Below are 12,615 nucleotides of genomic sequence, written 5' to 3'. Positions count from 1 at the left end.
AGTATGGCGGCCCACACACGCGCGAGAGTATTTCTTCTGACCTCCGTTAACCATTGCATATTATGTCAATAGCGGGCGAGTTTTTCGCTTCCGCTATTCTTTTATAAGTTAATATCGCCACGTAATGGCGTCGTTGGCTGCATTGGCCGCTGCGATTGTTAATTCAAGGAAGGCGGACATGAAATCGGGATCACCTCTTACAAATTAAAAGTGAACAATGATATTAAATGAATATATTATCTGCTTAATTAGTACAAATATGCTTACATTTGCCAGCATTCGCAAGATGTCCGTCTACTCGAAATCAAGACAAGAGAAGAAGTGAAGACGACTAAAAAATTAACAAATGAGCGTATCTTGTCGTCTCTTTAGATCAATTTTGTTATATTTCTTTGCCCTCGAAACTTACAGAGAGAAATTATTTCGCTGGGGACGCTATAAAACCAAATTCCAATTTTTGTAGGTCTGACTTTCAAACTTTCCTTAATAGTTAAGTATTTCCAAAAAATACTTTCATCCTCTATTCCACACCCATTCCATTTTGAAAAATCCCGTGTTGAACTACGCCTACGGTATAAGATCCACACTATCTCCAAATATCAAGTTTCTGTCCTCAGAGGTCTGGGATGAGGTATGGTGTGAGTGAGTGAATCAGTCGGGACAGTATCTTTTGTATATATAGATACAGAACATTCTTGAAAAACATGATTGGTATCGTACTCGGCGATCTGCAGCGCGTACAAAGGAAGCGCGATGTAAGAGCGGCGCCTTAATTTGTAAAGTATGCAACCCGCGACACAGTACTCGCAGTGGTTCGTTTTCTCCGCCTCTTGCCTTCCCCACTGCCAGTAGGCGTGCGGCAGTCACGCAGGGGCGCCAGCTTTTAGCTTCGCGCCTGCCAGAACGGCGGAGCGCCTACGCTCGCGAAACGCCTTCCACCCACACCGGCCGAGCCACCCCCCCGACAGGTGGGCCGCGGCAGGGAGAGGCGGGGTGTCGCGAGCGCTGGCGGGGGACGGCGCGCCCGTGCGCATGCGCGAAATTCGCCTATAAAAGCCGGCGCGGGCCCAGGCGCTGCGCTACTTCGTCGCGCGCCGCTCTGCCAGCAACAGCAGACCCGCACAGATAAACACACCAAACCAACCACCTGTCACTCGGCACCCCCTCTCTGCGCAGCGATCGCGGCCAGACGTCGACGGACGACGCATCCTCCACGCGACAGCGAGGTTCCCGCGTGCCAGTCTCCGCAGGTAAGCAGCAATATCCCTCACCACTACAAACTGGGGAAAAAATTAATGTTTATCAAATTAATATTTTTAAATTTTTTTTCGTGGAACCCATAATAGTTTCATGTGCTACACAGAGATAGTGAATGGCACATTTTTCACGAATGATTGTATATATATATATATATCTCCCATTATCAGCATTTCATACATTCACTCGAGGTTTTTTCATTCTGATGTGGCCTGGCAGATGCTCAACATAATCTCCCTCAGTTGCATCTACTTTGCCAGGTCATGATCAAAAACCTTGACTGAATGTTAGAGACCCTCGCGGTGAAACTTTCGCTCTGAAATATTAATCGGAAATAGAAATCTGAAAAATCCAAAATCTGTTTTTATTCATGAAATGTGTAACAGTTTCATTTGCTAAGACGTTTTCAGTGAAAAATTTTTTATATGATGTTCACTTTTTACATGAAAGATCCGCTAAAAGTTGCTTTCATTATTATTATTATTATTATTAATATTATTAGTATTAATATTCAAACTTGTTTGCCAGGACAGTTCGGTCATTGGCGACAATCATCTGCCGCCAGAGCATTTATTGTCAATCGTTATTTAAAGTCATCATCTACGTAACCCATTATTGTAACCTCTTACTAATAAGACTTTAATGATATGCATCGAAGTTGCACAGCACCCAAGCTCTAACGATGAAATTTAGGCTACCTTTCTTAATAGCTTGATCAACTTTTTATTCAAAAAGAGAACCGATAATGACTCCTGATTCTAACAGAGTATTAATTCCCTGTCAACAAGATCAGACAAAATTGTTGTAATTACCTGTTTAGTTAGTTTTAGCAAACCATCTTCAGGTCGAATAATGTCTTCCGCTATGACAATAGTAAGCCTGCTAGTTCAAAATATCGTAGGGCATACTAAGTAATATAGTTTCAAATAGTTCGCCTTCTGACATATTCAATCAGTGCTCTCTCTACTATCATAGTGGGTAGAATTTAAAGTGGTGGTAATTTTTGACACACAAATGCCGACAACCGATGTTGATATTAGTACTCTGTTATTTATTCAAACTTTTTGCCATATAAATTTTGGATTTTGTTGCTAACACTCTGCTGCTGTGACATGTATTGTCAGCAGGTAATACATAACGTACGTAGTTCCTTATTATAATCTCTTACTTTGGTCTTCATCATACACATCAAAACTGCACAGCTACAAAGGTTCATTGATAAGTTATTTAGCTTTCATGCGAAAGAAAACCCATGACTTCATCTTATTTCAACACAAAATGAATTCACCATCAGAGCGATAATACAATTTTTTGTCGATTGCTGTGTTCAGTTCTTTAGCAAACCATATTGAAATCGAATCACTCCTTCCTCTGCCATAAAAAGTATGAATTCACTGATAATTTTGTGTGGCATTCTAACCAGGGGACCACATTGGATTTTAATTTTAGTAATTTTTTGTATTTATGATGCGTGAAGTTCAGAACTCAAATATTTATCCTCGAAAACAGTTCGGAGCACCTCTTAAGTATTCTCGAGAAACTAACATCTTATGCTAAAGGAAGTTCGGTTTCCCCCGATAGGCCTTCTGGCTGTGCGGTGGAAAGCTTGTCTGCCCTGCGGAGGTTTGAGGTTAGATTTCCAGCTGGTGTAAATTTTTAAACGAGTTGCCTGTTGTATTAGCAGCTCCGTGACGTTTAAGGTATACAAAGATGAGGAAAAAATCAGTAGTGCTCGAGACTGCCAATAGATGGTTCGACTCTTGTTTCGATTATTTTTTTCCATTCAGTTCTGGCAACTACTCATTTAATTATAAAATTTATCAAATAAATGTTAATTAACAGATAGCAAATTGCTATTTTGATGAGAAATGGGCGCCAAATTAGTTCTAATTACGTATCACACACAAAAATCCAGTTTTCATTGCAAATATAAATTCTTAGTTACTGATCTTTTATCAAAGATTTCTTAAATTAAAAAATTACAAGCTAAATTCTTTTTCATCCTTAAGTATTTTGCACTTTAGGGAAATCTTCTTGGAACATGCACATTTGTCTATAACTGTGCCAGAACTGTGAATCGAACCTGCACCGATTACCTGATAGGCCGGAATTGTACCACACAGCCAGGCGTGTCGAGAAAAACCGACCTTGCTTTAGTATATGGAGGAGGATCGGAAAACTTCAAAGCAGATTTTGCAGGTAACTCGCGAGAGGTGCGTCTAACTGCGTTTTTGCTGACTGATATTTAGTTCCTGTTGCCATGTGGTCCACTTGTAACTGAAACAGACTGCAGAATGAAATAGCATACCGTATGACATACTCAGTCACTTTCTGGTGTCATAGCGAACTAGTGACAAGATTACAAGACAGTTTGCTAAAAAAAGTGAATCGTGTTATCAGAAAAATTTTGTTTTGTCGTCATGGCAGTGAAAAAAATCTGTGTTTGCTACGTAAAGTGTATGAAGTCCATATTGCTTTATCATCTCTCACTATAAAGGCTAATAAAATTTCAAAGAAGAAAAAGTTAAAGTTAACAGTATGGTAACAGTTAATATGGTCTATTAATTTGACTATTGCTTACGTGTACCTTAATATTTCAGTATACCAAAATCTTTCAAAGTTTCAATTTTATGTATATCAGAAAGTCAATTTATGAGTTTATAGACCAAACGCAGCAAATAAAGACGACATACTCTGTTAAAACTTACGCATTTCTCATGTCGATATATCTTATTCTAATACAGAAATTTGTATGCAGTATAACAGACAGACACTGACATTGTTGTTAATTTAAGTCACCAAAACAGCATCTGCAATTTTTTTTAAAAGTCCTTTTTGGCCTTTTGACTGTCAGTTTTGTATCCAGTCACCAAGATTGCAATTTCGGCCATAGGTCCAATTTCAAATAAAATTCGTTGTGTTTAATTGTACATCATAAACTTTTGAGCAAGCATTTTCAAGTATGTATATGCATTTCATGCCATTTCTTCTGCCTATGGATGTGAGCCCATGGTTGATACTGGAATCCTGGTGATTAGAAATAAACCTGACTAACAAGTGTGTGTGTGTGTGTGTGTGTGTGTGTGTGTGTCTATCTGCGACTCAGCATCTCCGCTATATGGTGAGTCGTAACTTTCCTTCTCATAATATTGTTACATTCCATCCTGGATTATCCATTATTTGAGAAAAAGGTTGTCCCCGGAGAAAAATTACATGGCTGTGGACTACGCTCAAGAAAAAGAATCGATCCAGAAATGTATGTCAAGTCTCGTTTCTGCATACTTATAAGATGTACAATTTTTGTTTGACGAAATTTGCAACATATTAAACCTCTATAATTTTTTTCCTGCTATAAACTGTTTTTGCAAGTAGCATGACCGAGCGAGGTGGTGCAGTGGTTAGCACCCTGGACTCGCATTCGGGAGGACGACGGTTCAAACCCGCGTCCGGCCATCCTGATTTAAGGTTTCCCTAAATCACTTCAGGCAAATGCCGGGATGGTTCCTTTGAAAGGGCACGGCCGACTTCCTTACCCATCCTTCACTATTCTCATGGGACCGATGACGTCACTGTTTGGTCACCTTCCACGAATCAACCGACCAACCAAAGTAGCATAACTGGAATGTAGACATGCATGTTTACTTTACTCGTTTGCGATGCCTTCAGTTTTCCGAAAGGAATCAAAATAGCTCATGTATCATTTTTTTTAATGACACCCTCCAAGCGTTTCCAACACTTTTCACCACATCTTCAGGCGAATGTAGTAAATGTCCATATGACTTCTTATGTGGACAAGTGCTATTGCGCTTATGTCTCACTTATTCGCTTTGCGCCATTGGACATTATACATAAAAATCATTGTAGCACTGCTTACAATATATAACGCAATCACTGTAGGTAATTACAACACGAACATCTGAAACACTGGATGTCACACAGAAATTACTTCTGGAGGATGCTTTACACTTAATTTAGCTTTGCTAATCTGCGAAAATTGTCTGTTACTTGCAAGTCTATGTTTTAAAACTGCTGTAGATGCTCTGTAATTTTTGCTCGCACGTAATTTTCGTTGCTTTTTAACTCTTTAAGAGGATTAATAAACAGAAACGAAGTAGTTACAGACGGCACAAGATGAATCGCGTGAAAATTTCAACCCCCTTTTATTTCATGAAATGTTATAAAAACGGGGGATGCGTAATTTCCAGAATTCTGGAAAGCGCGACACAGACCCGCACTGCAGGCTGCTGACGTAGTCCGAGCATAGGGAGCAAGTACCTAGGTATGTGAGTGGCTCGGAGACTTCTCAAGTAACAGAAGCCAGTACGTTGTCCTCGACAGCGAGTGTCCATCAGACGCAAGGGTATCGTCAGGGATGTCCCAGGGAAGTGTGATAGGACCGCTGCTATTCTCTATATACATAAATGGTATGGCCGACAGGGTGAGAAACGACCGTCAATACGGGTTGTATGTCTCTGCCCTGCTACCCCCTGGAGTTCGCTTTCGTCGCCTCCTTCAACACCTTAATTTTTCACTCCCTGCAACCTTTCGAGTGGGCGAGAGCCACACGCCACCTTGGCTCCAGGCTCAGGTTCGCGTTCACCTTGACCTCAGCTCGCTCCCAAAGGAGGTTACCCCCGGCTCGGTCTACCACTCCCGTTTTGTCGAACTTCGTTTGAAGTTCATTAATATGACCTTCATTTATACAGATGGCTCTAAGACCAATGACGGGGTCGAGTGTTCTTTTATTGTCGGGGCACAAAGTTTCAAATACCGGCTCCATGGCCATTGTTCGGTCTTCACAGCTGAGCTCTTTGCCCTCTACCAGGCTGTTCTTTACATCTGCCGCCACCGACATTCTGCTTATGTCATCTGCTCCGATTCCCTGAGCGCCATCCAGAGCCTCAGTGATCCGTATCCGGTTCATCCTTTCGTGCACCGGATCCAACGCTCTCTTCAGCAGCTGGTGGACGACGGTTCTCCGGTTAGCTGAATGTGGGTTCCTGGCCATGTCGGTATCCCTGGGAACGAAGCTGCAGATGCCGCGGCCAAGGCTGCGGTCCTCCAGCCTCGGACAGCTTCTTGTTGTGTCCCTTCGTCAGATTGTAGCAGGGTCATTTGTCGGCGCATTTTATCGCTGTGGCATGCTGAATGGGCTGCAGACAACAAGCTTCGGGTCTTGAAACCTCTTCCCGCGGCTTGGACGTCCTCCTCACGCCCTTCTCGGCGGGAGGAGGTCGTTTTGGCCCGGTTACGGATTGGACACTGCCGGTTCAGCCATCGACATCTGCTGACGGCTGCGCCGGCGCCGTTCTGCCCGTGTGGGCAATTGCTGACGGTCCGCCACATTTTAACGTCCTGTCCGGATTTTAACACACTGCGTCTTGATCTTGGCCTGCCATGTACTCTAGATGCCATTTTAGCGGGTGACCCACGAGCAGCTGCTCGCGTTCTTCATTTTATCAACTTGACAACCCTCTCTAAGGACATTTGATTATGCTGTTTCTTTTTAATCCTATGCCTGTCAGTCTGTCTTTTATCGTGTTTTCCGTTTCGTTGCTGTTTTAAACTTGTGACTTGCGGTGCTTTCCTAACGTAGTCTGGGCGCTAATGACCGTTGAAGTTGTGCGTCCTAAAACCACAGAAAAAAGGGTGAGAAACAATCCCGTAATGGCCGAATACAGCATTAGTAGAGCGCTGCTCGACATACTTACGTCGATTAAATATCTAGGCGTAACTTTGCAAAACGATGTTAATTGGAACGAGCACGTCACATTGGTACTCGTGAAGACGAATGCTCCACTCCGTTTCATGGAGAGTATTTTTTAGGAAAGCGGAGCCTGTGTGTCAAGGAGACAGCTTACACAGGGTGGTCCATTTATCGTGACCGGGCCAAATACCTCAGGAAATAAGCGTCAAACGAAAAAACTACAAAGAACGAAACTTGTCTAGCTTGAAGGGGGAAACCAGATGGCGCTATGGTTGGCCCGCTAGATGGCGCTGCCATACGTCAAAAGGATATCAACTGCGTTGTTTTATAAATAGGACCCCCTATTTTTTATTACATATTCGTGTAGTACGTAAAGAAATATGAATGCTTTAGTTGGACCACTTTTTTCGCTTTGTGATAGATGGCGCTGTAATAGTCACAAACATATGGCTCACAATTTTAGACGAACAGTTCCTAACAGGTAGGTTTTTTAAATTAAAATACAGAACGTAGGTACGTTTGAACATTTTATTTCGGTTGTTCCAATGTGATACATGTACCTTTGTTATTTATCGTTTCTGAGAACGCATGCTGTTACAGCGAGATTACCTGTAAATACCACATTAAGGCAATAAATGCTCAAAATGATGTCCGTCAACCTCAGTGCATTTGCCAATACGTGTAAAGACATTCCTCTCAACAGCGAGTAGTTCGCCTTCCGTAATGTTCGCACATGCATCGACAATGCGCTGACGCATGTTGTCAGGCGTTTTCTGTGTATCACGATAGCAAATATCCTTCAACTTTCCCCACAGAAAGAAATCCGGGGACGTCAGATCCGGTGAACGTGCTTCGACGACCAATCCACCTGTCATGAAATATGTTATTCAATACAGCTTCATCGGCAGGCGAGCTATGTGCCGCACATCCATGATGTTGGAAGTACATCGCCATTCTGTCATGCAGTGAAACATCTTGTAGTAACATCGGTAGAACATTACGTAGGAAATCAGCATACATTGCATCATTCAGATTGTCATCGATAGAATGGGGGCCAATTATCCTTCCTCCCATAATGCCGTACCATACATTAACCCGCCAAGGTCGCTGATGTTCCACTTGTCGCAGCCATCGTGGATTTTCCGTTGCCCAATAGTGCATATTATGCCGGTTTACGTTACCGCCGTTGGTGAATGACGCTTCGTCGGTAAATAGAAAGCGTCCAAAAAATCTGTCATCGTCCCGTAATTTCTCTTGTGCCCAGTGGCAGAACTGTACACGACGTTCAAAGTCGTCGCCATGCAATTCCTGGTGCATAGAAATATGGTACGGGTGCAATCGATGTTGATGTAGCATTCACAACTCCGACGTTTTCGAGATTCCCAATTTTCGCCCAACTTGTCTGCTACTGATGTGCGGATTAGTCGCGACAGCAGCTAAAACACCTACTTGGGCATCATCATTAGTTACAGGTCGTGGTTGACGTTTCACATGTTGCTGAACACTTCCTGTTTCCTTAAATAACGTAACTATCCGGCGAACGGTCCGGGCACTTGGATGATGTCGTCCTGGATACCGAGCAGCATACATAGCACATGCCCGTTGGACATTTTGATCACAACAGCCATACATCAACACGATATCTAACTTTTCCGCAGTTGGTAAACGGTCCATTTTAATACGAGTAATGTATCACGAAGCAAATACCGTCCGTACTGGCGAAATGTTACGTGATGCCATGTACTTATACGTTTGTGACTATTACAGCCCCATCTATCACAAAGCGAAAAAAGTGGTCCAACTAAAGCATTCATATTTCTTTACGTACTACACGAATATGTAATAAAAAATGGAGGTTCCTATTTTAAAAAATGCAGTTGATATCCGTTTGACCTGTGGCAGCGCCATCTAGGGGGCCAACCATAGCGCCATTTGGTTTCCCCCTTCTAGCTAGACGACTTTTGTGCCTTGTAGTTTTTTTCGTTTGATGCTTATTTCGTGAGATATTTGGCCCGGTCACTATGCATGGATCGCCCTGTAGATCGAAAGTGCGACGGATTCTTGACTACTGTTAGAGTGTTCGGGATCCCTACCAGGTCGGCTTAAAGGAAGACATTGAAGTAATTGAGAGGCGCGATGCTAGATTTTTTACTGGTAAGTTGTTTCAGCACGCAAGTATTACGGAGATGCTTCGAAGTGAATTCCAGGAGCGAACGCGGCGCTCTTTTCTTGAGGCACTACTGCGGAGGTATAGAAAACCAGCATATGATGCTGACTGCAGAACGATTCTATTGCCGCTAACGTAGGTTTTGCGTAAGGATCGCGAAGATGAGAGAAAGTACGGCTTATAGAGACGTTTATATACAGTCGTTTCTCACTCGCTACATTTCCAGGTGGAGCAGGAGAGGAAATGATTAGTAGCGGTAAGGGTTCCCTCCGCCATGCACCACAGCTGGCTTGTGGAGTAATTATGTGAATATACACTATGTGATCAAAAGTATCCGGACACCTAGCTGAAAATGACTGAAAAGTTCGTGGCACCCTCCATCGGTAACGCTGGAATTCAGTATGGTATTGGCCCACCCTTAGCCTTGATGACAGCTTCCACTCTCGCAGACATACGTTCAGTCAGGTACTGGAAGGTTTCTTGGGGAATGGCACCCCATTCTTCACGGAGTGCTGCACTGAAGAGAGGTATCGATGTCGGTAGGTGAGGCTTGGCACCAAGTCGGCGTTACAAAACATCCCAACGGTGTTCTGTATGATTCAGGTCACTAGTCTGCGCAGGCCAGCCCATTGCAGGGATGTCATTGTCGCGTAACCATTCCGCCACACACCGTGCATTATGAACAGGTATTGGATCGTGTTGAAAGATGCAAATGTCATCCCCGAATTGCTCTTCAACAGTTGGAAGCAAGAAAGTGCTTAAAACATCAATGTAAGCCTGTGCTGTCATAGTGCCACGCAAAGCAACAATCATGCAAGCCCCATCCATGGAAAAACACGACCACACCATAACACCACAGCCTCCGAATTGTACTGTTGGCACTACACACGCTGGCAGATGACGCTCACCGGGCATCCGCCATACCTACACACTGCTATCAGATCGCCACATTGTGTACCGCGATTCGTCACTCAACACAACGTTTGCCCACTGTTCAGTCGTCCAATGTTTACGCTCCTTACACCAAGCGAGGCGTCGTTTTGCATTTACTGGGGAAATGTGTGGCTTATGAGCAGCCACTCGACCATGAAATCCAAGTTTTCTCACCTTCCGTCTGCCATAGTACTTGCAGTGGATCCTGATGCAGTTTGGAATTCCTGTGTGATGGTCTGGATAGATGTCTGCCTATTACACATTACGACCCTATTCAACTGTTGGCGGTCTCTGCCAGTCAGCAGACGAGGTCGGCCTGTACGCTTTTGTGCTGTACGTGTCCCTTCACGTTTCCACTTCACTATATCGTCGGAAACAGTGGACCTAGGGATGTGTAGGAGTGTGGAAATGTCGGGTACAGGCGTATGACACAAGTGACACCCAATCACCTGACGACGGTCGAAGTCCGTGAATTTCGCGGAGCGCCCCATTCTGCTCTCTCACGATGTCTAATGACTACTGAGGTCGCCGATATAGAGTACCTGGCAGTAGGCGGCAGCTCAATGCACGTAATATGACAAACATATGTTTCTGGAGCTGTCCGGATACTTTTGATCACATAGTGTATATGTGGAGTGGGGCTCCCATACCTGAGAAAAAGACGAATGGCGTGGTTAATATGTGGAACGTTGGTGCAAAGGCAACAGACTTTAGCTTGAAGGGAAGACTTTCTTGCCAGAAATCCTCCCCTGAGGCTTGACAGAATCCCTGTAAAATTCAGCACTGTTCACAGGTATTTAGGCATTCTTTTAGACGAGAACTACTACATCCCAGAACAGGTGTAATCTGTTATTCAGAAAGCGGCCAAAATTGCCCGTACTGGCGCTGCTGACTATAATACGGGATACTACAATTTCCCAAATCCCAGTAGCGGCGTGCTGATGCCCACGGCTATCCGGGCGTGTTGATAAGTAGTCAAAAAATTAAAAAAAAAAAAAAAACTATACATGTTTCTACATCTAAAAGTGGAGAGGCTTAAACACACAAAATTACGTGTTCAACACTGTTGTTTCCCGTAAACGTCGCTTCGACATGTTGAACCGTTCATGAAATAAAATCGATGCAAATTTGGATGGTTTTTTGTGGTTCACTTTGTGTAAGGCAGAGACGTCGTTTCCTTAGATAAAATGCAAGGAAAATGACGTTTTATTGATTTATTCTACTTCTTACATTCTGATAAACGTTTAGTATGGTATGTAGGAACTGATGCTGCAACATCTTTTTCTTCATTATTCACATTTACAATCTTTCTCTCCCTATCACAGCTTCACTCCTTCCCTCCCTCCTCCCCCTTTCTCATGGAAATTAACCGTAAATGCCTGTATTTTCCGACATTTAGCAGTGAACGAAAGCGTTTAATAGTTTACACATCATATCGACAACAGTATGAGTGAGTGCAAAGGTGAATTAAACTATCTTGTGTTCGCTGGACGACTTTTTATTTTACGAACGACGTTTTTGTTACAACAGCTGCACTTGCTTTTTGTTTTTGTTTGTTTATTTTTCATCAGCAGATTGTCGTCTGCATTGGACCAGCTTCAGGCTACATGAATAATAACCAGCTGAGCACCATACATCTACATCTATGTTCATGCTCCACAAGCCACCTTACGGTGTGTGGTGGTAGGTATTTCGTACACCGCTGTCGCTTCCCATTTTTCCTATTACCGTCGCGTAACGTTCGCAGGAAAACTGGTTGTTGCTAAGCCTCCAATCTCTCTAATTTTTCCTTCGTGGTGTTTTCGCGAGATATACAAACCAGGAAGCAACATATTGGTTGACTGTTCTAGGAACGTATGCTCCCGGAACTTTAACAGTAGACCACACCATGATGTAGAAAGACGCTTTTGAAGCATATGTCACTGGAGATGACCGAGCATCTTCTTGACGTTCTCGCATTTACTGATTGAACCTGTAACGAAACACACTGCTCTTCTTTGGATCTTCTCTGTTTCCTCTATCAGTCCTATCTGGTATCGAGCATTCTGAAGAGCAGTATTAAAGTATTGGTCGAACGAGAGTCTTGCAAGCTACTTCCTTTGTTGATGGACTACATTTGCTGAGGATTCTTGCAATGCATCTCAGTCTTACATCTGCCTTACTTGCGATTAGTTTTGTGTGGTCGTACCAGTTCAAACTGCTGTGAACACATACTCCTATATGTTTTATAGGATAATTTATAAGAGTAACTGCCTTCAGTCACTGTTCCGCAATTGTGTAATCATACAGTAATGGGTCTTTCTGTTTATCTATACCCTATACAGAAGCACTCCGTCTTCAAGCAACAAGTGGCCCGTCGGGACCATCCGACCGCCGTGTCATCCTCACTGAGGATGCGGATAAGAGGGCCGTGTGGTCAGCACACCGCTCTCCCGGTCGTTACGATGGTTTTCTTTGTACGGAGCCGCTGCTATTCAGTCGAGTAGCTCCTCAATTGGCATCACGAGGCTGAATGCACCCTGAAAAATGGCAACAGCTAATTGCGGCCCGG

The 12,615-nt window shown here is 43.4% G+C and overlaps 1 protein-coding gene across 1 annotated transcript in view; it reads left to right on the top strand.

Annotated features, from left to right (window-relative positions):
* The first annotated feature begins 1,095 nt into the window (after window positions 1-1,095).
* Window positions 1,096-12,615, top strand: part of LOC126428111 (corticotropin-releasing factor-binding protein) — a 1,025,460-nt gene continuing 1,013,940 nt past the window's right edge. The window contains exon 1 of the mRNA XM_050090015.1: window positions 1,096-1,250. The gene's annotated coding sequence lies outside the window, so the exon portion shown is untranslated. The remainder of the gene's footprint in view (window positions 1,251-12,615) is intronic.

The sequence above is a fragment of the Schistocerca serialis genome, chromosome 12, assembly GCF_023864345.2.
Source record: "Schistocerca serialis cubense isolate TAMUIC-IGC-003099 chromosome 12, iqSchSeri2.2, whole genome shotgun sequence".
NCBI classification, from domain to species: Eukaryota; Metazoa; Arthropoda; class Insecta; order Orthoptera; family Acrididae; genus Schistocerca; species Schistocerca serialis.
The sequence above is the reverse complement of the archived record's forward strand: the minus strand, read 5'-3'. Positions and strand labels throughout refer to the sequence as shown.